The sequence below is a fragment of the Haliaeetus albicilla genome, chromosome 6 (assembly GCF_947461875.1).
Source record: "Haliaeetus albicilla chromosome 6, bHalAlb1.1, whole genome shotgun sequence".
Lineage (NCBI taxonomy): Eukaryota > Metazoa > Chordata > Aves > Accipitriformes > Accipitridae > Haliaeetus > Haliaeetus albicilla.
The window spans coordinates 43,496,920-43,521,636 of record NC_091488.1 but is presented as its reverse complement, the minus strand read 5'-3'; the positions used below and the strand labels follow the sequence as shown (position 1 = coordinate 43,521,636).

The following is a 24,717-nucleotide window of genomic DNA, read 5'->3' as shown; positions in this document are numbered from 1 at the left end:
ATACAGCCCTTCCTCCTTATCCACTCCCTACCCATGCTGTGGCTTCACTCTGGAAATGGAAAAAAAAAAAAATAGAGCGTTGTCTGTTACAATTGGGATTTTATAAGGTACCTATGGGAATTAAGCACTCAATTCCCTCAGGTTCCTTTTAAACAGCCTTGGCTGATGTGAATTTATGTTGAAAATCAGCAAGGAGAGGAAGCAGTCCTGTCAGCAGTGCCATAACTATTCTCCCTGTGTTTGATGTAGCAACTGCTGCGATAAAGCTTGCCTAGCTTTTAAGGTCTGTGGGTCAGGAGCTGGGACCAAATTCTTCAAGAGGTGTCCAGTGTCAGTGCACCCTGTGCCCTTGCCTCTTCTGGCCCTGTGCTGAGGGTCTTTTAAAGCACTCATACGTGTGGAAATACTAGTGTGTAGTAACACTGTATGTAGGGACTCTGTGCTGTTTGGGGCTTGATAAATGCACCTCATGTCCACTGGGCCAAGGGCTAAGCCTGCTGCAAGTCAGTCCAGGATGACAAAGGTCTGCAAAACCAGCTTTTCTTTCATTTCCAAGGAGTAGAAATATGTATGGATGGTGAGGTGTAGCGTTTAATTGCAACCCGTTGCCAACAGCAGTGATAGCATTTGCTCTGGAGATGATTGGGAGAATATTTTGACAACTGTAAGAACCTTTTTTCACTCTCTTCCTCCATAACCAAATAACCACAGTTTGCATCAGTTTTGCACGGAGAAGCTCGGTGACAATCATCATCATTTTAATTAAAAGTAAACAAATATGGTATTAAAAAAATATAACTGCTGAGAGATCAAACAAGTAGTGGAATATGGTGGTTAGAACAAGTCAGGAGACAAGATGCAAAAGCTACCTTCATTCTTGGTTATGAGTGAGAACCCTTTCTGGGATTTTGTTTTCATGGCTAAAAAGAATTGTGTACTGTATTCTAAGTTTCTTTGGGGAATTTCTTCCTCTGGCCATATAGCCTGGGCACAGCTGGCAGCTAGTCTTGCAGCTGGAGGAGGGGAAAAGTGACTGGGGTGGGGATGCTGCTGACCCTGTGAGCTGGTGCAGAGCCAGTGCGTCCTGCTATGTGGCTCGATGGATGCAAAAATACCCGCTCCTCACTGTGAGTTTATGTGAAATGGACCCAAATGGTGGAAATCTCATGAAATTAGTCAACTGTGTAAGATTTCCATTCGTTTTGGGTTTGCTCAGAGAACAGCTTGGATTTTTCTCCTGGATTTGAAGAGTTATTCAGCCTTGGAGCTCAAAATCAAATCACAGTCTAAAATCAGGCCAGGTCTCCTTAGCTCAGCTTTTAAAACAAAATGTATTACACTCAAAGTGCATTAAAGACAAAAGGCTGCCTTAATGCAATAATATAACTGGACAGTCAAAATAAAGCAGCACTGAGAAATGCATAAGTTAATGATGCCTTGTTATGTATCCTGTATCTTTTATGGCATGAATTTTATAGTTTAAGTGGTAGTAAGATTAGAGGTAGGTGAATAATTTATAGCAAATAATTTATTTAATGAATTCCTCTTCCATTTCTATTTGCAAAATGTTTGTGAACATCCTGTGGTTTCTTTGCATTTTACTTATTTGAAATTACTTACTGAATAGCTTCTACAAATAATATTTGACATACTGCATGCTTATGAGCAGAGGGGTTTTTTCCTGTTTCCTTTGCGGGGGGAGCAGTATTTCTGCTCCAAGTTTGATTGCTCGGCACTGATACAGAGCAAAAGTTCACGCCATAGTATTTCACTCTCCTGACAGCTTAAAGTAATTGTTAGAAGTAAGCTGTTTCTGAAAGGTACTGAGAATTAGCTATTACTTTTTAATAATTATTCAGATTATTTATGTGGCTGGGCAAGTTCAAATTTCACTTTTGCCAGCGTGTGCTAAAATTGCATAAAATGTGTTACTTGTACATTCACGTCACTAAATTAGAATAGTTGCGGAAACGAACAGAAAGATGTAAGGTCCACAGTCAGCAGTGTGCTGTGCATATGCTTGACTGCAGGCGTATTCCTGAGTAGATGCATAAGTGGTAGAGTGGCAAATTATGAACTTCAGCATATGTTTAAGTGGTTTGCTGAATTAGGGCCCAAAATATAGAACAAAGCAAATTTTATCTTTCATGAAAGTGAACATACGAGAGAATTTTGTTTCCTCATCTGAAATTATGGGGTAGTGCATCTTTCAGATGGTGGTGGGGGGGGAGGTGATGATATAAATATTGCACTAGCTTTTGCAGTATTTCTGGTCTCATCAAATACAAGACAGTTCATCTGAAGTTTCCCATGCGTGTCATTCTGTGCTTTTTTCCCTTAAATATTGGGGGAAATAACATGAAGAATTGAAAAAAACCAAAAAACCCAGGGATTAGTTTTACTTGTGATTTTATTTAAATCTTCATCTTCCGAGATTTCTCAGATTTCAGAATTTTTTCCATGTGCTTTTATTGGCTTATCTCTCTTAAAAAAAGTTAATTCAGAAATATCGAATAATGCTTGGAAAAAATGACCCTCACAGAAAGGAAAACTTTCTCTGGGTCTGTGAGGAATAGGTATGAATTGCTTCAGCATCTTTAAAGGGCTGTTTTAGCAATATAAACTGGGAAAGGTCTACACTTTTCTGTGCTTCTTTTGGAGGCTACGCATTGTGGAAAGCAGCTTCTGAAGTTGTGATGTACCCTTCAGCTCTAACACGTGGTGTTTTGTTGGCCTGCCTGGAAAGCATGGTTAAATAATTAGTTTTGTGGGTTTGTGAACCAGCGAGATGTCATCTCCTTTCCATTTGTGCCTTCAGGCTGACCTCTGTGGAGTCTCTTATGTCTAGTAGAGGGTTGAGCGTGGCCTGGTCTTTCCAGCTAGTAATGAGTATCTCACCTGTACATGCCCACCTAATTTCGTGAACCTTATGAAAAGAAAAATAACATCTTTGAGGCCTTTTCTCTTCTGTCAGAGGAGGGGATGGGTCCAGGTGCCTCACGTCCCAGGGAGACCACTCTTTGTGGGCCATGATACCCATGGGTGTATCAAGTGGAGTAGCTAGCAGAAGACCACAGACAGTTCAGGCCAATGTGGTCTGGGAAGAGAAAAAGCCATCTCTGGGTAATGCTGTGTGGGAGGCAGTGCAGGAGTAGGCGCTGATTTTTGGGTGAGGAAGAGTGATTGTTTCTGCTGACTTGCAAGAGCTCAACTCACCTCTATGGAGCAGAGACTCAAAGGAGTAAGATGTTGTTTCTTATGCCACAATGATCAGAAATGCATCCAAGCCATGTTCTGTACCAAACCCCACACCAGATATATCACAAGGACAAGCAAAATGTGGTCATCAGTGTCCAACTCCTTGCATGCAAGCAGCTTACACCATGTATGTGAGAGGAGGGCTTTTTCCAAAGGGAAGTTTTTTGACCTCTGGACACATTTATTGCCCCTTAGGTGATGGCCTAGATCCTGATCTTGCACATATGGAAATCAAAGGGGCAGTTTCGGCTCTGTGTGGTTGGGGAGGTGAGGGAATGTTTGTTGGGCAGAAGAAAGCAGTGCTGGAGCTGGACTAGCAGTGTGTGCTTTGGGGAGGACTGGGGAGTCCCTAGACTGATGCGTTTCCCCATCTATATTCCTATTTCTCAATCTGTGCTCCTTGTCCACCTGTCCTCTTCTGTGTCCTGTTGTGTAATTCCAGCTCCAGGGCCGGAGAGGACCCTGCACAGAAAAGCTGGTGGTGGAATTCTGAATTTTGCACAGGCAGTCTTCTTTCCTCTTTGTAGGGCTTTCAGAACATTAATCGCATAAAATTTATCCAGGCTTACTGCTCATCCCCGGCACCTTTAATGACCCCAGCGATGAACATTGCGAAATTAAAAAGCAATCACCTATACCAAACAAGACAAACAGCAAATGGTCCCAACAGTCTGCCACGTGTCCTTACATGCTACAGGGATGCCTTTAGCAGCAAAATAAGTAGCACCGCGTTAGTTTTACAGGGGCAATGATGCTATATCCTGCAAGGGCTGTGGGCATTCGTATCTATGACAGGAACAGCATCAAGAGACTGCTGGAGGCAATTGCATCCTTGTTATTTTGGGACCAGAGCCTGGTCAGCTCAGGAAGGTGGGAGATCAAAGGCCACTTCTGAATTTAGCTCAGGCTCGCTTTCACAGAGCCTTGGGATGAAAATAGCAGAACAGGTGAGTTTGAGAAGTGTGGCTATGTCTCCATCCAGTGGCTAGTGCCACTGATGATGAGTTGGCATCCCACAGAAATTCAGCTTTATATGGGGAGATATCCCCAAAGGATGATGTGGCAGAGGGGAGCCTGACTTTTACAGAGGTCTAAGATGTGTCTTAGCTTGTCTTCTGCCTTTCTGTGTTGCTCCCTCTTCAGCGTTAGAAACATAGATTTGTTAATAGTAGCAATAAAATAATAATATTATAATAATTATTATTATTAACTGGTTTACACTCCCTTGGGAAAGATCCTGGTTGTACAACTGGTTCTGCAGTGACTCCTATGGGATGGTGCACAGTTTCAGACCTAAATGGCTGTGGCCATACATCAGGCTGTCTGTCACAGTCAGCCAGGACAAGTCGAAACAGGCAAAAGGAAAGAAAATAGACAAATTTCCGCATCCACAGCAGCTGGAGTGAATGTCAAACAGATGGGCTCTTCCACCCTGATTATCCTAACCTCCTAAATATAGAAATATGGGCTTTTTTTCTCTTCTCCTCTATTTTTTTATAAATTTAAATTACCCGAGGGGGTGGTGTTAGCTCATGCTAGGGCAGTGCTAACGAGTGCAAATAGAAGTCATCTGCTGACAGAGTCAGATCATGGCTTCTGCTCATGTCTACTCCCCCCACCCTGCCCACACACACTTTTTTCCACTGGAAGTGTGGGGTCTGAAGCTCTCCTCTCTGTAGGGCAGGGGAAGCTGTATGTGTGCGTGAGCCGACTTTAATTTCAAATCCTGCCCGTGGTTATGCAGATACACGGAGTAAATAAGCACCAAAGAAAATGGGTAAGAACCGTATGTCCTCGCCTCCTCCTGCAGATGGTTTGGGAAGTAGATGGGGCAGCTGTACTTCAAGTCACTGGAGGAGTTTGCAGCTTTTTTGGTTATCATTGCACAAGCACGCTGATAGGTGTGGGTAGAAAGGCGCAGGGTCCGCTTTTATCCTGTCCCCACTTGTATTTTTATGCACTGTGCAGAGAGATTGAAGGGCTGACTGCTGGCAGCGGGCTGGCTGGCCATTCCTGAACACCCTCATCCCTTTTGTCCTGCAGTGGTTGACACCAGTAAAGCAGCAGCGAGGCAGCGTTTTGTGTGATTTTTTTTTTAACTTCTTTTGATGTACTGAGGACTTGGGTAGGGAAACTGATTTTATTATTATTTTTTTATTTTTCTTTTCCCCCTCCAGTGGGGAAACACAGCACCTCACCAATGCTGTGTTTTCCATTCATTTTCCAGATTACTTTTTTCCCCTGTGTTTTCTTGTCCTGGGACTGAATTTCACACCTATTCTCAGGCTGTTGTTCCCTGACCAGCCATGGGAGCAGGAGGCAGGGAGAGGCAGGAGGAGGTTCTGCTTGGAAAACATGGTAAGAGGAGTGTGGAGCAAGCGTGAGGCTTGCTCTCCCCACCTCTAGGAAGGGAATGATGGCAAAACATTATGTCGGTGCTATATTGTTATTAGTGCCCTAACTATGGCCTAAGATGTGTTATGAGGATAAAGGTTTGCGGCAGAACTGCCCTGACTTGGGGCCCAGCCAAGCAGAACTGCGATGTTTTTCCCTTGTCATTACGTACAAGGGTGTGTTGTGCTCTGTGGATGTATCTACACTGGCATCAGTGCAGATATACAAATAGACCATGAATAAGACTTCAGAGACTCTGTGAAGGGATTCTTTATCTTATGGGCTGCTCTCCATGTAAGGAGAGCACATGGTTTATTAAAACTCCCAGGGCTGGTTTTGCTTGTATGCTCATGCTCTCCTGCAGAAACCCAAACAGTTGCAACCTTAATCCCGGGTGCCAGAGCACCATAAGTACCGTTGCCTTCTATAGGATCTGCATCTTCCTTGGAGGTCTCCTACGTGCAGGAGGGGTTGACAACCATTGAAGGAGGCTGGCTGGGGAAGGTATGAAGTTTCCACCATGGAAAAAGGCCTTTAAGAATAGGTTCAGCCAGCAGCTGGCAGGGTGACAGAGCTGTAGGAAATACTGCCTTGGGGCAGAAGGATGAAGCGGGTGATTTCCTGAGGGTTGCTGCGCAGGGAATTGTTATCCCTGGGCTTTTCAGGGTAAAGTGCTTCCCTTGTAGCACTGAGGTCATGCAGAGTAGGGTTGTCTGGATGGTGAAGCACCCAGGTGCTGTAGATACTGGGTAGCACAGAGAAAGAAAATGCATCTGGAAGCCTCCCCTGGAAACAGCGTGTGTTTTGGCATGGTGGGGGTTGTTCCACCCATCATAAGCCCTACTGGGGTCATGCTGGTGTTTGCACTGTGTTCCCTAGAGCCTGGGTCAGGAGAGGGCTTTGCAGCCTGGACGCAGCACCAGACCTGAGCTGGCTTCCACGTGTTTGCTTGGGACTCGGGCTAAGCTCTCCCAGATACCCAGTATAAGGGAATCACGGCGGAGAGACACCTAATTGGCTTTGCAGGAGAGGAGCTTTGGCACGGTTTATTCGCTCTGATTCACGAGTGGCTGTATCAAACCTGGCTGGCACGGCGCAGGGTCACTCAAGCGTTTCTTTGCTGTGCACTTGAGTATTCCTGACCGGCAGCAGCTCAGGGGTGCGGGCACAACCACGCTGGCTCTGCCCGCTGCCGGCTTGGCAGAGATGCCTCGCTTCGGCTCCGAGCCACTGCGCGCTCGATCTGTCTCTCGCAGCAGCTTCGCCTCGTTCATGCTGTGCAAGAGCCGGGGCTAGTCGGCCAGCCGGACCTGCGGTAACCCCGATGGGAGCCACAGCCGTATTTCTGCGCCGATGGCACGGTTAATTTGCAATCTGGTTAGATCATCTCTGGAGATGACGGTATTTTTAGGAATTAAAAAAAAATACTGCAATCAGGGAGGCTGGTTGTGCTGCTTGTGTTTAAGGATACCTGGTATTTTCAGTTACACTTCTTGCCTTTTCTTGCCTCAGTTTTACTCTTGATAAATGGGGTTAACTATCCCCTTGATTACAACTGTTTTCCCCTGAGTAACTATGGTGGTCATTATTGTTATCCTGTCTTTGCTTTGAGACACTTATCTCTCTTGCCAGGTTTTAAAAAGATGGGTTGAAACTCTCCTGTTCCTGGATTCTAGCTCAGACTGACTTTGTATGGAAAATCTTAGCCACCTCTCTCCTATTTTTGAGAATAAGCTTAGGGGGAAAAGCGGGTTCCTGCGTTTTTGAGAAAGAAAATGTTTTCTTTTGGATGCTACCTTTCCACCATGTTGTGCAGCCAGACCTTGAAACGCAGCAGAAGGGTGGTCTGTGTGACACAGGTGGCTTTCTGCCACCTTTGAGGAAAACCTACCTGAATTTGGCTAGGTAAAGAGCCTTTGAGAAATCAAATCTGATCTTCCATGCGCTCAGCAGAGGCACTGTAGAATTTAGCAAGGAAAAAGCAGTAGGAGCGGGATGCGGGTCCATGTCTCCCTTACCTGCTCAGGGGATTTCCTTTGTCATACCTGGAGGTGATGGAGAAACAAGCCATCCTCCTCATCTTCAAGGAGAGAAGGAGGTGACTAAGGCAAGGAATGCCTGGGGACAAGGGAGCGGGACTGCACCAAGGGATTTGGGGGAAGAACGGCAGAAGGGGAGCCAAATGGGACTGGATGGAGATGGGGATTCACTGGGGGTGAGTCACATTGATGGGGTGTCCTCTAAGACTTCTCTGCTTCAGGCTGTCCCAGCTCTCTCTGCCTCTTCTGTGGGAGACAACGGTCTCACGGAGGGATTGAGACTGGGAGAGTCTCAATTGATTGGATTGGGATTGGGCTGTGCTTTGCGAGGGACCCCGTGGCCTGATGAGGCTCGGAGGAGAGGGGCAGGATGAGTCTGGGACTGGCTAGGCAAGCAGACCTTTGTCCCATCCCAGTGTAACTGAAAAACTAGAAGAATTTGCTTGTGAAGGATGAGGGATGCTATACTGTTGAGCGCCCTAAAAACCTCCACAGGGACTCAGTGATTCTATATTCTTGCTGGGACTTGAAGGTATACCACAAATAAAAGCGGCAGTCGCACATTTAGTGTAAAGTCAGTAAAACAGAGGATTAAATATATGCTCAATTTCTGTCTATCCTGGAGGTTGAAAGAAATAAGAGCAAACAAAAGTATGTGATATTTCTATTTTTTTTGTTTTAGTACATGGTCAGCTATATTTTAGCAGTGCTAGTGCATATCTGGTGTCTGGTGCCATTGCTTTTCTGGCAGCATCTGGGCTTGAATACCTAAGCTGCGTTGGTACTTGAGTGATGCAACAGTTTGCTTAGACTACTGTGGTGAAGGCTGGTACTTGCACAACAGGGGTTAAAAAGGAGGTGAATTAACATAATAAAGTGATAACTATTAATAATTGTTATATTAGTAACAACAAACAGTGATCAATTTAAAAAAATCCAGAGAGTTTAAATCTCTGCAAAGTAGATTGCCCCTTTTATCCTTTCCCTACAGGTATGTTATATTCCTGAAATTTCTTCTGTTACTTCTGTGCTGAGCACTTACTGGTGTGGTGGTCATTCGCTGCCTGTTTGAGGTTTGCTGCTGTCCCGTTTAACAGGAGAAGAGTTTTGGTGCAGTGACCCCATCCAGCAAAACGTGTTTTGGGACTTTGGCAGTAAAAGTATTTAATTGTTGTTGCTGGCAGTATGGGCAGAGTCTGTTTCTTCCTTCAGGAAGAAAAATGGGAAGGAAAAGGAGAGAGGTGACTAGTGTAAAGTAAATGGCTTCAGCTGATGATTGAAGAATGTGGAGAGGATGGTGGATGCGAAAGTGATAGGCACTGAATTTCCCCAGTAGCTGCATGTGGTGGGTGGAATATGTTTGTTACCCAAATGGAGGAATCGCAGCTGGGGTCTCTGGCAGCAAGGACTGCCAAAAGTGGTGGGTGAGCTTACATCTGCCGTGTTACCTGCACTTCTAGTCTCTTCCCCAGCATCGCAGCATCTGGGGAAGAGGAGCCACCTAGTGAGCTGGGGATACTGCTTTCCCTGGCAGTGGCCAAAAGATGCTCTTTGGGCATTAGCGCTCTTCCCTGCTTTTGTGTTTTGTTTTGTTTTTTAAGTGTGGAAGTTGAGGACAAAATGGTCTCTTGGCTGGATGTGATGTGTATTCTGTGGAGGCTGTCTAACCCAGCCTTTTGCGAAGGTGCACGGTGGGACTCCTGCCAGTTCAGTTAGGCCAGATATACCACACTTGTAGGTGTCCAGGTTTAGGCACCCATTTGCATTGAGGCACATCAGGAACAGTCACCTCCTCTTCAAAGTGATGAGCTGCTTTCTTGGGAGGCTGAGGTTTAGTCCCAAAGCAGGTGCTGAAGATGTTTGGTCCTGCTGAAGACTGGATTTGGAGCACCCAAGAGGTTGGGCGTCCCTTTATGACAAGAAAGGGTTGGTCTGATTTACTACCAGAACTTAAGTCCCCAACCTACACTAACTTTGAAGGCTTTTGTTCAGAAGCAGGGTAGATTGTGGTGTTTTTTCCAGAGCTTGGGCAGAGAGCAATTTGTACAGCATGAGAGGGGCAAACAGGAGGGAGACCAAAATTCCCAGAGCACCTTCCTCCTGCCTCACGTGGTGCCTGGGGCTGCAGCAGGTCCATTGGGAGTGAAAGGGGAATCTGATCAAACACAGTGCTGATAACAGTTGCTGGTGTGGTGTTCTCCCTCCCTGCTCCTGCTTCTCCATCATAGAGAAAAGGCACTAAGGCCTGTGAAACATATGCTGAGATCACCATACCTTATCAGCTCTAATGAGCTGGCCTCCTGCCATTGAATGGGGTTTGTAAATACTCCTTACTGTGCGGGTTTGGCTGTCCTCATCTACCTGCTCCTAAGTCTTTGTACAGGCAGGTTCAGTTGCATGAGTGTTTGGGAGATGGCTGTTCACTGCACAGGCATTCCTGGGAGCAAGCAAGAAAATTTTCTGTTTAGCTTTCCTGGCCTGTTGCTCTCAGACTGTGTCAGGACCCAGCAGCCTGTGATCGAGGTTACCAGTCACAGCCTAAAAAGCTGGTGCAAGCAAACTCTTAACTCACCCTCTCAGGTGGAAAGCTTCTTTTTTTTTTCTTAAATCATTCACCAAGAAATTGCAAATTGAGAGTAAATCATTTTCAAACTGATTGTGAATTGAGAGTAAATTTTTTAAACCATGTGTTTTGAAGGAATCATGGTTAAAATGGGCACCAGGCATTACCTGGAGAGTAACTGAACCACTTTCTCCTACAAAAGTCAATGGCAACAGGAGAGCATCCTCCCCATCTTGCCCTCTGGTCTCCAGGTGTTGTAGCTCTGTGTGAGTCCCTATTGAAAGTATGAAGGGGACTGGTGCTGTGAGAAACCCACAGATAGTGGCTCTTAACTCCGAGGGGCAATACACATCTAGAGAGAGGTTTCATTGCTCTGCAGACCACATTAGTCTTTCCCAATGTGGAAGTGTAGCTTTTTAATCTAAAGCAATCTCCGTCCCACCTCGGTGAGCCTTGGAAAGATGTTTCTGTTGTGTCTGTCCATGACACTTTGCGCTTTATCTTAATGGCTTAAAGAAAGGCTGTCTTACTGGGGGGGTTTGGAGACTGCCAGGTTTCTGGGCAAATGTGAAGCCTTCCCTGTGTTTCTCCATGGTTTTATTTCCAAGTATGTCCTGTTGTCTATTAAGAAACAAATGGGAAACCTTGGGAGCAATTACTTTCTAAAGCAAAGGGTGAAGGTGGGCAGGACACACACACACATTTCATTTGTTCCTTTGATTCTTGCTTTCTACTCTTCCCTTTTGAATATTTTTCCTGTGGATGACACAAGGGGTTCCTGGCAAGCCCAATTAAAGATCAGAGTTCAGTGTATCATTTGTTTTCTCTTGTGCCCTGTGATCGTGGTGCTGTAATAATTGAACTTTGGAGTAAGTCCCAGTCTGTTATCCCATTACCAACACCAAAGAAAAAAAAACCAACCAACCCAACTCCTTGTTTTTGCTCCTGCCTGAGAAAGGAATGTACAAGCTAAAGGTCATTTTTAGGCTCTGTCCTTTTCCCAGTGTCCTGCCCAGAGAAACTGTGCATGGGAGTGGGCTGCCATCAAGACTGGGGGAAGAGATGTTTCCTTGCCTGGTCAAGCCTGATCTGGGATGAAGACTGGGATGAGGAGAGAGGCCTGGACCTCAGTTGTTGGGCTTTGTAGGGCAGCTGCTGTCTCCCAGGCTGTTGTTGGGATTGTTCAGCCTGGAGAAGAGAAGGCTCCAGGGAGACCTTAGGGCAGCCTTCCAGTACCTAAAGGGGACCTACAGGAAAGCTGGAGAGGGACTTTTTACAAGGGCAGGTAGTGACAGGACAAGGGGTAATGGCTTTAAACTGAAAGAGGGTGGATTTAGGTTAGATACAAGGAAGAAATTCTTCCCTGTGAGGGTGGGGAGGCACTGGGACAGGTTGCCCAGAGAAGCTGTGGATGCCCCATCCCTGGCAGTGTTTGAGGCCAGGTTGGATGGGGCTTTGAGCAACCTGGTCTAGTGAAAGATGTCCCTGTCCATGGCAGGGGGTTGGACTAGATGATCTCTAAAGGTCCCTTCCAACCCAAATCCCTCTATGATTCTACCTAGAATTAATTTAGACTGATGGCACCACAGGGTAGCACAAGCACAGCTGTGAAATTAAAGCCACAGGTTGGCTTGTAGAATTTCCTGTGATTGAAGTCATAATGTCTCCTCTTAATTAATTTAATTCAGGTTTAATTTATTGAGGGTTTGCCTTGATTTATTCCATTGCTGAATTGCTCAGATGGCTTGTGTGAAGAGCCACTGCATTTTCTTGCAGCCTGGAAAGGTGTGCTATCATGTAATGATCCAGCACAAATTACTGATGATACTACCCCTGTCCTCTAGCCTTGTTCCACCCTTCCACCAGGAAAAAGAAAAGTGAGAAGGGAGGGTTGGATTCACAGGTTCTTCTGCTTGAAGAGAGAAATTTCTTGGGACTTTAACAATTTTTGCACAGGGTTATCTGCATGTCTCTGTACCAGGCCTGCTACAATTCTGTGGGCACACGGCCTTACTCCTTGGGGCTGTTATTTCTCCATGTGTGATGTGGGTCATTTGTGTTTGGGATGTGCTTTTGGGATCACAGGCATGTTAGATGCCTGACCTTACCAAATTTTCTTTTCACGGGGTGAGAGAGCTGAGCAGTTACACCCAGTGCCTCCCTCACTGGGGAGGTTGGATTCCCTTTATTCCCCCAAAGGGATTTTGTCCTCTCCCCTTCCAGCATCCACTTGTGTAGTGTGCGTGCTGAAGCGTATCTCCCCTTCCTCCCCCCCCATCCTTTCCCCCATCCAAAGTCTCCCCGTGGCCTCGTTGTTCGGGAAGAGCCGGCCATCCTCCTCCTTTTCCTCCTGGCTGGGTGCAAGGTCCTGATTTCCATTTCAATAGCAGGCTTTCTGCTGAGGCTTCCCCACTGCCCAGGCGGGCGAACAAGGAGCCCACTGTTCGTGGACGGGATGTTCAGCCAGCCCTGACATCCCCACCGTCCTCAATGGGGCTTTTCAGCCCCTCCGCTGAAATCCTGGGCGCCGGGCTGGTGGGGGGCAGGCTCCTGGCCCTGGGCAACATGCCACTCATTTTAAGCAGCCCCAGCCTGTCCCCACTTTAGGGCTTTATGGCTCATCAGAGGCTTGTTTGACTCGCAGCTGGTTTTCGTGTGGTGCCGAGGTAATGAAAAAAGGGAGGGATAAGTCAAACTGGAGTGGCGGCAAGGGATGGGGGATGAGATAGGGTCCTTTGCCAAAGGCTCGAATGATGTGCGGGGGTGAGCGTGCATCGTGCCCAGGGCTCCTGTCTTGTGAATTCACACCGATGCTTCAGGTCAGAGGCAGACCTGTGCCTCATCCCTGATGTTTTCTTCCAAAAAACATATCCTGCCACGCAGGTAGCTTTCTGTATTGGTGTTTTTTTCCAGACATGCGGCTATGACTCCTCATCTCCAAGATTTCAGGGTAAAGGCAGGACAGAGGAGCAACGTCTAAACCCCTGCCCTGGGACCTCTGAGCCTGGGCAAACCAAGCCCCCCTGCCCCATCCCACCATGCTGAGCGTGTCCCCACATCGGAGCCCACAGCGATCTGGTTGGGTTTGAAGCGCTGGATTCTCCTTACTGCAGCCAGATGCAGATAAGGGCTGACAGCCCCCTCTGCTAATTTTTTTTGGAGTTTGCCCTCCAGATGATGCTGGTGCAGGTGTCATGACAGATTGGTCTCTGCCATGGGGAAGCTCCTCTCCCCAGTGAGGTGTGGGAGAACTTGGCTACTTCTCCTGCTGCCTTCAGCTTCCAGGAGCTCTTGGTGGCATGAGGAGTCCCAGCTGGAAAGCCCCAAAGGAGCTCCCATGTTGTGATGTGCCAGTGTGACTGTAGGTGCTGCTTTTCTGAATGGTTTTCCTTTTTTTCTTTTTTCCCCTCTGTGGGTAGAGGTAAGGGACTCCAGGTTTGTTTGTGTTTTTCCCCAAATAGTGTCACACTGATGACATTTAAATTCTGCAGAGCAGGCACAGAAGGGGCAGCAGCAGAGCAGGCTTCCCTCTCTGCTGCTGAAGGAAGAGCCAGCTGGAGTGTGGGGACACTGATGAGGCCAGGCAGACCTCTGCCAAGGCTGGCAGCAAACAAAACCCACTAAAACCGGTTACAACGTGTTAAATCGCTAGTTCACAGCAGATGAGAATGAGAAACCTTTCTCTTCTGTCAGTATGGGTAAATTGCTGATAAGGAAAGGTAATGCTTGCTTCTGGTCGCTTAAAGTTTTAATTTAGTTGCACCTCCCTTTCTCTTTCTTGGTTTTTCCACCGAGTACCCTTCATCTGTCCTCTGCTGATGCCCTTTTGTGCGCTGAGCTCTTGCAGTCCTGTTTTCCCCTTGCTAACGGAGATGTTAATAAAAGTGAGCTGCACCCCTCTGCAGCATGCAAACAGTGGAGCGTGTTCAGGGGTCCAGAGGTTTTGCCTTTGCCCCCTCAGTTTCCACTCCAACTCCGTCAGGAGGGTAGGACGAGGGTGGCAGTGAATCCTGCAACCAGTATGGGGCTCATCCAGGTTGGTGGTGGAGGCTCGGAGCAGATTGGTGACCGCTTCTCTACTGCCAAGGGAAGCACTGGAAATTCAGCATTTCCTGTTCCCCAGGCTCTGGGGGTAGGTGATCTGAGCGATGCTTTTGGTTACCCCAACGCCCTTGTGGTGGAGCCAGCCCTGTGGGAAGGACGGGCTGATGTGGCTGCCTGCCTGTGCCCATGGGTCAAGGGGCAGAAGGGAGAGTAAGAGACAGACCTACAGATGTCTGGAGGCTCCTCGCTTGCTGTCCTAGAATCCACTGACTTCAGGAATTAGGCATTGAAATATTCCCAGTGCCTGGACATAAACAATTAGCAGATATTTTGAGCAAATTGGTGGCAGCACCTGGGGGAGGTACCATGTCACCTTCCCAGCTTGGTGGCATTAACTGCAGGGTGATTCCTCCTCCTGCAAGAGTCCTCTGGCTGCCTGTATTAGCACTGGCAAACCCATTGCGCTCTCAGCTTTCATACACTCCTTGATGAGTAAGAAGGGCTTTTCTTTTTAGGATGGAGTCTCCCAATTTGGTCTCAGCCCAGAGGAGGGAATTTCCAGTTGTTGATTTGGCAACGTTTGTGTGTGTGTGTCTTTATGATGGAGTGGGATCACTGTGCTCTGAGAAGAAGGTGCTGTAGGGTTGTGAACGATGGTGCCTTTATTTTGATCTTTTGGGAGGGGTTATTTGTAATATGAAAGCATGAAATTTAAGTATGTAGAAACTCACAGTCACATTTTCTTTATTAGAAGAGCCCTTCTGGCTCTTTCCTGTGAGAAAGGAAAAAAAACAAACGGGAAACAAACTGAATAAAAAACATACAAATTAGTGTTAGTAGCAGCACATTTTGAGGAAGCGAAGCAGTCGGTGCTGTTTGAGGCTATAGGAGCTGGTACGCTGTTATGCTCAGCCCTTCACTGGAGCTGTGATAGCTGACAGTCCCTGTGGATGTGCCCAGGGAGCCCTGCGGATGCTCAGAGCCCAGCAGGATCAGACCTTCTATTAACATTACCAACTGACGAAGCGCAAGGGGCCCAGAGGAAAATACATTTGAGTCCCACTGGAATTCTCAGGCTCCTGTGACAATTTTCAGTATGGAATCTTTAGGCAAGTTTTAACATAGCCAACAGATTGTCGAAATCTTTGCACTCCTATGGAGTGCATCAGCTCTGCAGGAGGGGACCTTCTTGCCAGTAGCTTTTAAATGCTGCACTCCCCCTTACAGAGTGTACACTGGTGGAGCCTGTGGAACTTGTTCAAGCTGAGCAGCTCCAGTTATACATAACTGATAATACTTAACTGAACTGATCCTTTTTTTAATAGTGGAGGTTATGGGGAATTCAGGGAGACAAAAATATAGATGCTTGTGTTACCATAACGTTAATGTTTCAGATGAATAGGTTTCTAAATTGTGACATTTGGGAAATGTTATCTTGTCTTCATTGTGCTTGGAGAAGATTGTATTTTCAGCATGAATATTTCTTTGTGTTTTTTTCAAAGACCGTTTTGCTGGATGTTGTGTATGTAAAATGCTGAGATAATGTTACTATGAGAACCCTTGGCATTTCATTTCCAGATTAGGAGTATTTAGCTATGGGACTGTGATGATAGTTCAGCTTGTTGCGTTTCAGTTTTACAAACCGATCTGCACATGGTTATCACCTTGATGACTCACAATTAAGTAAAAAGAAATGCAGAAGTCGCCCCCCAAAAAACCCCAAACCCAACAGTAGCTCTAAATACTGTATAAAACCCTCTAAATCCAGCTGTAAATATGGTCCTGGAAACAGCTCAGTGTTTTCTGACAGCTGCATTCTGAATTCTTAGGACTTTGAACTTGCATTTCACCTGCTGGGAAGGGAGCATCCCTTCACCAGCATCTCTGTGTAATTCAGCAGGACACATTCACTAAGAAAGGAAATGCTTCCCAAGAGGAGCAGACTCTTGAGCTCCACAATAACTGGGTGCTTGAATTCAGGTTATTTATTTTTCTCCTTTTTTTAATACTTAAAAAAAAATTGTGACGTTTGTATCTGATTTGCTCTGTTCCTTGGGGCTTTTTGTCCCTTTTGGACCCATAAAGAAGAAAAAAGGGTCCTGGGAACTGTTTGTTTGCCCTCCTTTGCTTTCCCGCATGACCTGCAGTGACTACTATTGTGAGCGGGCGGCGAGGGGAGAACAAACTGCTTACGTTTGTCAGAGTTTTGTGGGTTTGGTAACAGTGTGCCCCTTGTTTTTGATTCAGATCCGTTTGTCTGAACAGCCTGGGAAGGAGAGGTGGGTTCCCACCAGCATGGCAGGTATATTTTTCCAGCAAACCCGGGACCCTGGCAGCTGGCTGGCTCCTGGCTCCTGCTGCCTGCCACGCTGAAGAGGGGGGACTGGGAAGCTCCGGTGGGCTGGCGCTTCCAAGTATTCATCAGCAAAGTAAATTATTCTAGTAGAAGCCATTTCCCTCCCTGTGGCACCTTCCTGTCTCTTTTGCGGAGAGGATGCTGCGGCAGCAGCTACCGCTGCATTTCAGCAAGTCTGTGCAGATAACTCGCAGCAAGTCGCGGAGAAAATGTCTTCTTTCTGCAGGGGTTTAATTAGGCTGTGAATCACATTAGCGGAGAGGGCATACTTACTGTGCCATACGGTGGACATCACTCAAGCTGGGCGTGAAAGGGCAGGCGCCGCGGGGCGTGCAGCGGAGACCGAGCCATCCTGATTTTGTTCCCGGAGACTCGCAAAGGCTGAAAAGTGCAATGCTTGTAGCGGTGCACCTTGTTCAAGCCTGGTCGCAGGATGCGCCGCCAGAACCATGCGGGACCTCCGGAGACGCGAGTGCTCTGGCAGAGCATCCTTGCAGAGTTGGGATGTGTTTTGGGCAGCATGTGCCTGCGCTGCTGCGCGTACGCGTGTTGTCATCCCGCTGTCCTACTGGGTCAGGCTGTGTTTTAATGGGGCGTAAGGGAATGTGGTGTTGGAAAGATTGCTTTGCTGCTGTGAGTGGGCTCTACATTCCCCTCTGAGCCTGTGTTGGAAGACCCCTAAGCATTTTGTCATCTGTGCTTTAAATTGGCTTATGGGCAGGGCAGTGGGGATGCTGGGGGGGGGGGCAGGAAGGGGGCACGTTGGCCAAGCTGGGTCTCATGAAATATTTTCCTGTTCTTTCCTTTGTAATTCTTCATGAGAACTTAAAATTGGGGGATGAAACAGAAAATGGATTCCCCTCCAATGCTCTTCTCAAACCCAGTAGTGATTGGAAGGAAGAGAGCATGCATAAAGTTAGAGTGTGCAGGGAAGGGGCTGGGCTGGTTTATTCTGTGCTTGAAGCCTGAGCAAGCAGCTGGTGAGTGCAATCACATACACACGCACACATGTGTGCACACGCACAAACATAAAGCTCTGCGTTTATCAGTAACAGTGTGGTAGCATGGTCTCTGTATATGAAAGATCACGTCTGTGCTAGAGGGGCATCACCCAGGGAGATTCATGTTTTCAGGGACTAAAAAGGAGAAAATCACTGATATATATTGCTAGAAGACCGAAAAGGTTGCAGGAGCAGAACTAACTGTGCTGTTTAGGCTTCTTTTTTACACTTTTAGTTATTAAAATGCTCTAGATGCAGAGGAGCTCTGCTCATTATTTATAAGTATCGCTACCGCCTTGAAATGGAATCTGCAGACACTTTGATAAATGTGGTGAAAGCTTGTCTGGTGTCACTGCCACTTCTCTAAAGTGCCTCCTGCATCCTCTGCTGAATTGCTGTTTCATCAGTTTGGACGGCAGCATTCCTCAGTGAATTGCAGTAAAAGTCTGGTTGCATCATCCCATGCTAATGGGGACGGAGCAGGAGGGAGGGAGTGCCGTGAGCGTCCTGGAAGTGTGAGGCAGAGCAGGGGCCGGAGGAAGGAGACAGCCTTGCTAAGCCCCACTCATCCCTCCATCCTGGTGGGTTTGGTTGGATAAAGGTTCCTGTTCAGTATTGCTGTGAGCACACTTTTCTCTTGCCCTGTGCTGGCAGCTAGGAATGGCATTGCTGTTTGAATCGCCTATGCCAGAGAGCAGAAATTAAATTGTTCCAGTGTCAGCCCCTCCTTCCCATCATCCTGATGCCCATGGTGAGGACAGGCTGTATGTGGGGCTGTCCTGACAGCTGAGGGCAGGGAGCTTTTCAAGGGCTTAAAGATCCCCTGGGATCAGAGAAGATAGAAGTGTTACTGTTGAAAAATCTAGTGACCAAAACACAAAAGGAGAAAGTTTGTTTACAAACAAAAACCAAACCCAAACAAACAAAAACCAAACCCAAACAAACCAACAAATCATCGGCAACAAAAAAGCACCCTCCCAAAACCTCATCTCTTCCTTTGGGCAGAGGGAGTTCCTCTTAGCCGATCTTGCTAAACAGAAGCTGCGCTTGTGCTGAAGCAGGTGCCTGTCAGGATGATGAGGTAATGGAAAGCTTTTCCTACAAGGGGAGATTAGAAGAGCTTGGACTGTTTAGCCTGAGGAAAATGGTTGTGGGAGTGTGAGAGTGATCTGTAAATATCTCAGCAGGTAAACATTGTGATGGGGGAAGAGCCTTTTAAGGCTAAGGGAAGGTGCTGGCAGCAGTACAGGCTCCTATAAATCAGTTGTGGTAATCTAGTCTGGGAATTAAAAGCAAAATTTCAAACCGTTAGCTCAGGGAAGTTTGGGAAGAAGCTTCCAAGCAGAGTAACAAGAGCAAAACACCCATCCAGTCTTTAAGATAAATCTCAATCTGTCTGTGAAAGGGATTATACGATGGGGGCCGGGCTCTGTGTGCTAATAGATTCTGTCCTATGCTGCTTCTGATGATCCTAGTCCCACATTAACCATGGGGGCTTTATGTATGAGATATGCCTCAATAGAAATCATAGATAAAACTTCAAGGGGTTTGCAACTTCAAACTCATTTCTTGTGGTTTTTTTTTAAATGGCTCCTTTCAGGCTGTCCTTTTGACCTGAATATGCTGCAGCAGCATTTCACCCGGTGCCCAGGTTTCCCCTTCCCCCTCCTCGAGCCATCTCACTTTTGCATGAGCTGTTTCCACCAATGCATAGCGCAGCTCAGCACTTTTGAGGGGTTGAAAGCTATTTACCAGCTAAGAGGGCAAGAGTACAAAACTATTTTCAGCGCTGTGACCCACCTCGGCCGATTGGATTGTGCGTGGCAATCCTATTTGGTGGAGATGGGGTCACGTAACCTGAAATAGTTTCTGCTCTTTGCCTTCACCTCGGGCTCGCGTGCTTACACAGAGACCAGGTTGCGGTGACTCTGCTCTTGTACCTGACCCTATGGATGGGAGAAGGGCAGTGCGGGGTTTTGGGCTGAAGCTCCCGCTCCCTACCAGGAGGTTGCCCCTTTCTCCCCATTGATGCCCCGAGGAGCAATGTTCTCATGTCACGACATGAGGTTGCTCTCTGCCCCTTCTGGAGTCGGGCAAGGATGTGTCTAGCTCTGACCTTCAGCTCGCTAAGCTTTCGTCCTTCAGGTTTTTTGCCTTGCTGAAAATCGGTGGGGCTTGTGAAGTGGCTGGGCATTGAGGAGTGGCAGCTGGGCGGTGTGGAGGAGCGGCAGCAGGCTCTGCATCTTGGGTTATTGGCCCCCCTGGAGCACTTGGGTGCTTACCAAGGAATTACTGATGCTTTGACCCTGAATCCCAGCTCATCCTGTGGAGGCCCCAGAACTGCAGTGGAAGAAGCTTAAGCATCCACGCTTTGTGCAGCCATCGTGGGAGCTGATCCCTGGCTGTGCAGTGGCCGCAGGGGTGATCTGACATGACCCTGGTGCGACTGCGGAGGGGGAATGGGGTGAGGACCATGGCTAGGAAGGAGCCTGGTGATGTGGGTTTGCTCAGTGAAGCAGCTGGCATTACAGCCCAGGTGCCAGCCTGAGCCTAAACCTGGGCTTATACCTAGGGTTTTCGTGGGGAGTGGTACCTCGGCATGCCACTGCAGCCCTTCCATTCTTGCCTGTGCTCCCACATCCTAATGGCTTGTGTGTCCTAGGCCAGGTAGGAAGGGTTCAGGAGTTAAGTCAGGTAAAGAAAGGGACATCAATAATCTCTTACACAGTTCACTTCAAATGTTTAAGGTTATTTAAAAGTCCTGAAAAATCTATTGCCTAAATGAAGCCAAGAACAGGAAGGGCTGCTTAGCCCAAACCTTGCATTTCAGACAGGATTTGAGGCTCTTGGGTTTTTCTGGGTGCAGTAACTAAACAGTGCACTTGCAGGATGCGTTTTTAGCCCAGTTTTACTGGGAGGGAAGGATGGTGAAGGTGAAGCAGATAGTGCAACCTTATAGCTTTCTACCTTGTTGGCCCATTTCAGCCCTGTTTGACAGGAGTCTCCAAAATACTGCATTTGCTAGAATAAATCAAAACACAACCAGATTAAGAAAGGAAACCAAGTTACAAACCCCACTGAGGGAAAGGAGCTCTGTAGTGTGAATTTAGGTAGATTATTAGGCATAAGAAATCCCAAGCCAGTAGATTGCAGGAACCTAGGCTTCAGTCCTCCTACTCAGGGATTCCTTGAGTATTTGGGATGAGGGTGTGTGTGCGAAGCTTAGGGTCTCTCTCTGAGCTTGTACAAGACTACAAAGTGGGAATGTTGCTGAGTTTTGTAGTTACCAGTTATAGCTCAGCTCAGCTGAGGCACTTTCTGGCCTTGATTGCTACAGCTTTCAGTCCTTTGATTGACAGAGGGTACCCTGCATGCTGAGCTGGGCTCACATGCCTGCCTTCTCTCACATCAAAGATGAACAACTGTGGGCTAATCCCCTGGGCAGCCCCGATGGCAATGAGAGATCCTCTGCTCTCCTTTGAGGGGTAAGATGAGATGCTCCCTCTGGCTCCGGCACAGGTCCTGCAGGTGCTGCTTCTGACTTGCGCCTGTGCTCAAGAAAGCCATCCCATTTATTTTGAGGCATAAAACTTTGCATGGCAGAAGTATGTTCTCTGGAGGAGTGGGAGGAACAAGAAGGCTGTCTGAGGATAAGGTGCGCTCTAGTATGAAAGACTTTTTTTCCCTAGCTAAAGCGTAAAGTGGAGTTTGTGCTGCATCACTAAAACCAGTGTCGACTCAGGCATGGGACTTTTGTTGCGATGGGTGCTGGACTGGGCTGAGGTTGAGTCTCGATGCGCGTGTGGTGCTCTCTGTGTGGTGAGCCTTTGTCTGCCTTGCGATGCGGTAAAACAGTTGGCAAGTGTTGTCAGAAACCAGTGCCTGCAGTACTTTGCACTGCTTTAGACAGCGCTTTTCATCATGGGCCATTGCAGATGCTGAGTTAAGCCTGGCAAGAAACCCAGGAGGTAGGTCAAGTATGCTACAAGCTGGGAGAGTCAGACTTGTGGAGTCACGGAGTGGGCAGAGCAGGGTCAGACCCCTGGCAGACTCCCTCTTTGCAGCCTTCAGACTACTGGCGTTTGCTGCATGTTGGCTTGGCTGCTCCAAGCTGCAGCGTCCTCCTCACCTGCCCCTCCGCCCCGTACAGCAGTAGCTGCTGCGTGGGAATGAAGCGCTTTTTCTGCTACACTAATATCCAGCGCTGCCAAACTGGGCTAGAGTTTCTTTCTTTCTCCCCCCAGCCCAGTATCCTCGTTCCTCTGTGTCTTTGCAGGGATGGTATGAGCTCTCCCAGAGATATTCAGCAGTGGCATGTGATTTATCGTGGTTTCTTTTTCCTGCCTTCTCACAAAGGAAAACCTTTTTCTTGTTTTAGTGTTGGCAACAGCAGGGGCATTGGATTTGGATCCAGCATGAGGATGAGCAGCCAGCATAAATCCTGGGTGGGTTTTTGGAATAAAAAGTACACCCAATTCATCTCACTGTCATTTGTACTAGGTGTCTTGCAAACCAGAGCTTCAGTTAGGCAGGAAAGCCTGAACCAACTGGAGATGAAAGGATCTTTCAAGCCCGAGTGCTGGCATCCCTGGAGGGATTTCCTTCCAGGCATTCTCAGTTTACCTGGACAATACTCATAAACTTAACCTTCCTTGCATATGCTTTAATCTCATGTTTCAGACTGCCTGTTGGTCATCTGTGTAGGGTCAGGAGGGCATTTGTCTCTCTGATCAGCATGGCAGGATCTGCTGTAATCTGGTTGGTTTTTTCCCCCTCCTCTGTACTTTTGGGGCATGTTCCAGTCTTTCAAATTTCTGGGTGTTTTTGCCCAATTAATTCCTCCTGATGATGAAGATGCATAGCAGAGCATTGCTTGCAGGGTGTTAATGGAGCACTTTGCTCTTCTGTCCCTGGGCACTCTGTAGTTACAGCTTTGGGTCTTCTACTGTCAGGGACACAGGGCATCAGGAGGAGGGTGAAGTTACTCTTTGTGGGGCCTTTCTGTATCAAAATGTCCATTGCCAGACTGCCAGCAATTGCACAGTGCTGCACTTGGTGACCCTGATGGTCCATTCCAGTCTTTCCTTCTTAGCAGCTGGGATGAAATTCATCTGAGGACTGGCAGGATGCTCACAGTTGGACTTTCTCGGGGACTGCCATCGTGTTTTCCTGCTCCAAGTGGAGCCTATGTCCTTGTCCTGCTCAGATTTGAGCACTGCTGGGCTCCCCCTCTCTCCCTCCCTCTCTCCCACTTGAATCTTTTTGTTCGCCTCACTTCATTCTGATTTGCAGCAGTCAGGGTATTAAAAAAAAAAAAAATCTATCAATAATCTGGGTTTAGAAACAAGCCTCTAGGGTGTTTAATTAAACCCAGTGTGATAGAGGCAGCCAAAAGGCATGCATGGGGGGTGTGTGTGTGTGCACAGAGCTGGCCGTGGGGGAGCAGCAAGTGTGTACGTGTGGGTAAGAGAGGGAATAAAAGATCTGGTTAAATAGATCCTTTCTATCCATGCTCCAAATATAATGTTCTTAAACATGTAACCCACAAGAAAACAACAATCCCCTTATGAAATATGCGGAGAGGCTTGTGCCAGGAGAAGGTCAGCAGCCCGGCTTTGTGTGGCTAGCATGGCTGTGGGCTGGGGCAGAACAGGGTTTTGGAGGGGAAGAGGTGTCCTGGCTGATGCTTTCCTGGCACAGGGGCTGGATTTTCCTGCTGGGATCAAGCTGGAAGGCTGATGACTCGCCTAGTTTGAAGGAGGCAAAAGACAGGCTGGGAAGGGGATGTGCAGGCTGTTGCTTTACCTAGGCATCGGCTGGTGGCAGAGGAGGGAAAAAGTGGAGTGGAAACAAAGCTCTGATTTTTTTTTTTCACCTCCCATTTCATCCCTGGCATCCATAACTTCTATGTCTCTTTCCTTCATGAAGTACTTACTACCTGGATTTCTGAAAGAACAGACTTTTTTGTCATGAGTCGTTTTGGAGGAGAGAAACAGGGAAACCTGTGTATGCCAGAATGGAATACTTCAGTGCTAGCAGATATGCCTTTTCTATTTAAATTAATTTCCCTTTCACCATCTTCGCACCTTGTCCAGTTTTTCTGCTTACGTGTTTTATTTGCCAAAAATACTTGGGTTCTGCTTCCCCTTTGCTGCCGTGTATGGTCGCTCCTCACCTCCCTTCCTCTGCTGCCCCAGTAATGAGATGTGTGAGACCCTGGTGCCCAGCAGCTTTCCCCGGTGAGCAGGCAGGATCCCTCAGGGATATTTTCTCCTTCCAGGCAGCTGAGGGTGTAAATGGGGTTTGTGCCCACCGCAGTGAGTCCCACAGCGAGCGGTTTTCCTGCTGCCGGTGGTATGGGGCAGGGGTGCTATGGCTGCCTGCAAAGCCAGCATCGTTTTCAAGTGCCTGGCGCCCATTTAAAAACAAGGGGGGGAACAAAAGGCTTTTTGTTTTCCAACTGAAATAGCTTCGACAAGTCACAGGCACCACCTCAGTAAATGCAACTGTTGTGTGCGGCTCCGCGATGACCGGTTTCGTTGTGCTCGTCCCCACGTGGCCGTCGGGCCCACGGGGGCTCTTCTGAGCTGGGGGTTGGCAAAAGTCAGAAGACGTGGTGGTGGAGAACAGGCAAAGGATGGCAACCCTTTGCAAATAACCTTGCAGCCCTCGAGGGTTGCTGAGTGTGAGATGTAGCCGCTGCTGAGCAACTTGCCTATACGAGAGCAGTGAGCCATCGTGCTTGCAGCGCTCGCTGAAATAAAAGGAGTATTGCACAAAGGTGTTATCTAATGATGGCTGCTTTGCATTCCATGAAGCCTACAATCCTGCATCTTCCCTGAAATTACGGGATGGTGAAAAGGATTAGGATGGAAGGGCCTATCTAGCCTACTCATGGAGCAGTGCAGCATGTAACTTTGCATTAAGGATTTTCAGGCTTGGTGACTGCACTATTCCTCTCACTTTCCAGCAGTCTCTTGACTGCCTGAATGTACGTGGAACCATTGAGCGTGTTGGGCCATCAGGGGAGGGTGGCTGCTCTGTCAAGCTCCTGGTTCAAGC

The 24,717-nt window shown here is 47.6% G+C and overlaps 1 protein-coding gene across 2 annotated transcripts in view; it reads left to right on the top strand.

Moving 5' to 3' along the window:
* IGSF11 (immunoglobulin superfamily member 11) overlaps positions 1–24,717 on the top strand; it is a 107,724-nt gene that overhangs the window by 11,409 nt on the left and 71,598 nt on the right. Inside the window, exon 1 of one of the 2 annotated variants that reach the window (XM_069785810.1) lies at positions 7,039–7,053. The exons of the other annotated variant lie outside the window; for it this stretch is intronic. The gene's annotated coding sequence lies outside the window, so the exon portion shown is untranslated. Of the gene's footprint in view, positions 1–7,038; positions 7,054–24,717 lie in introns of those variants that run through there. 2 annotated transcript variants of the gene reach the window in all.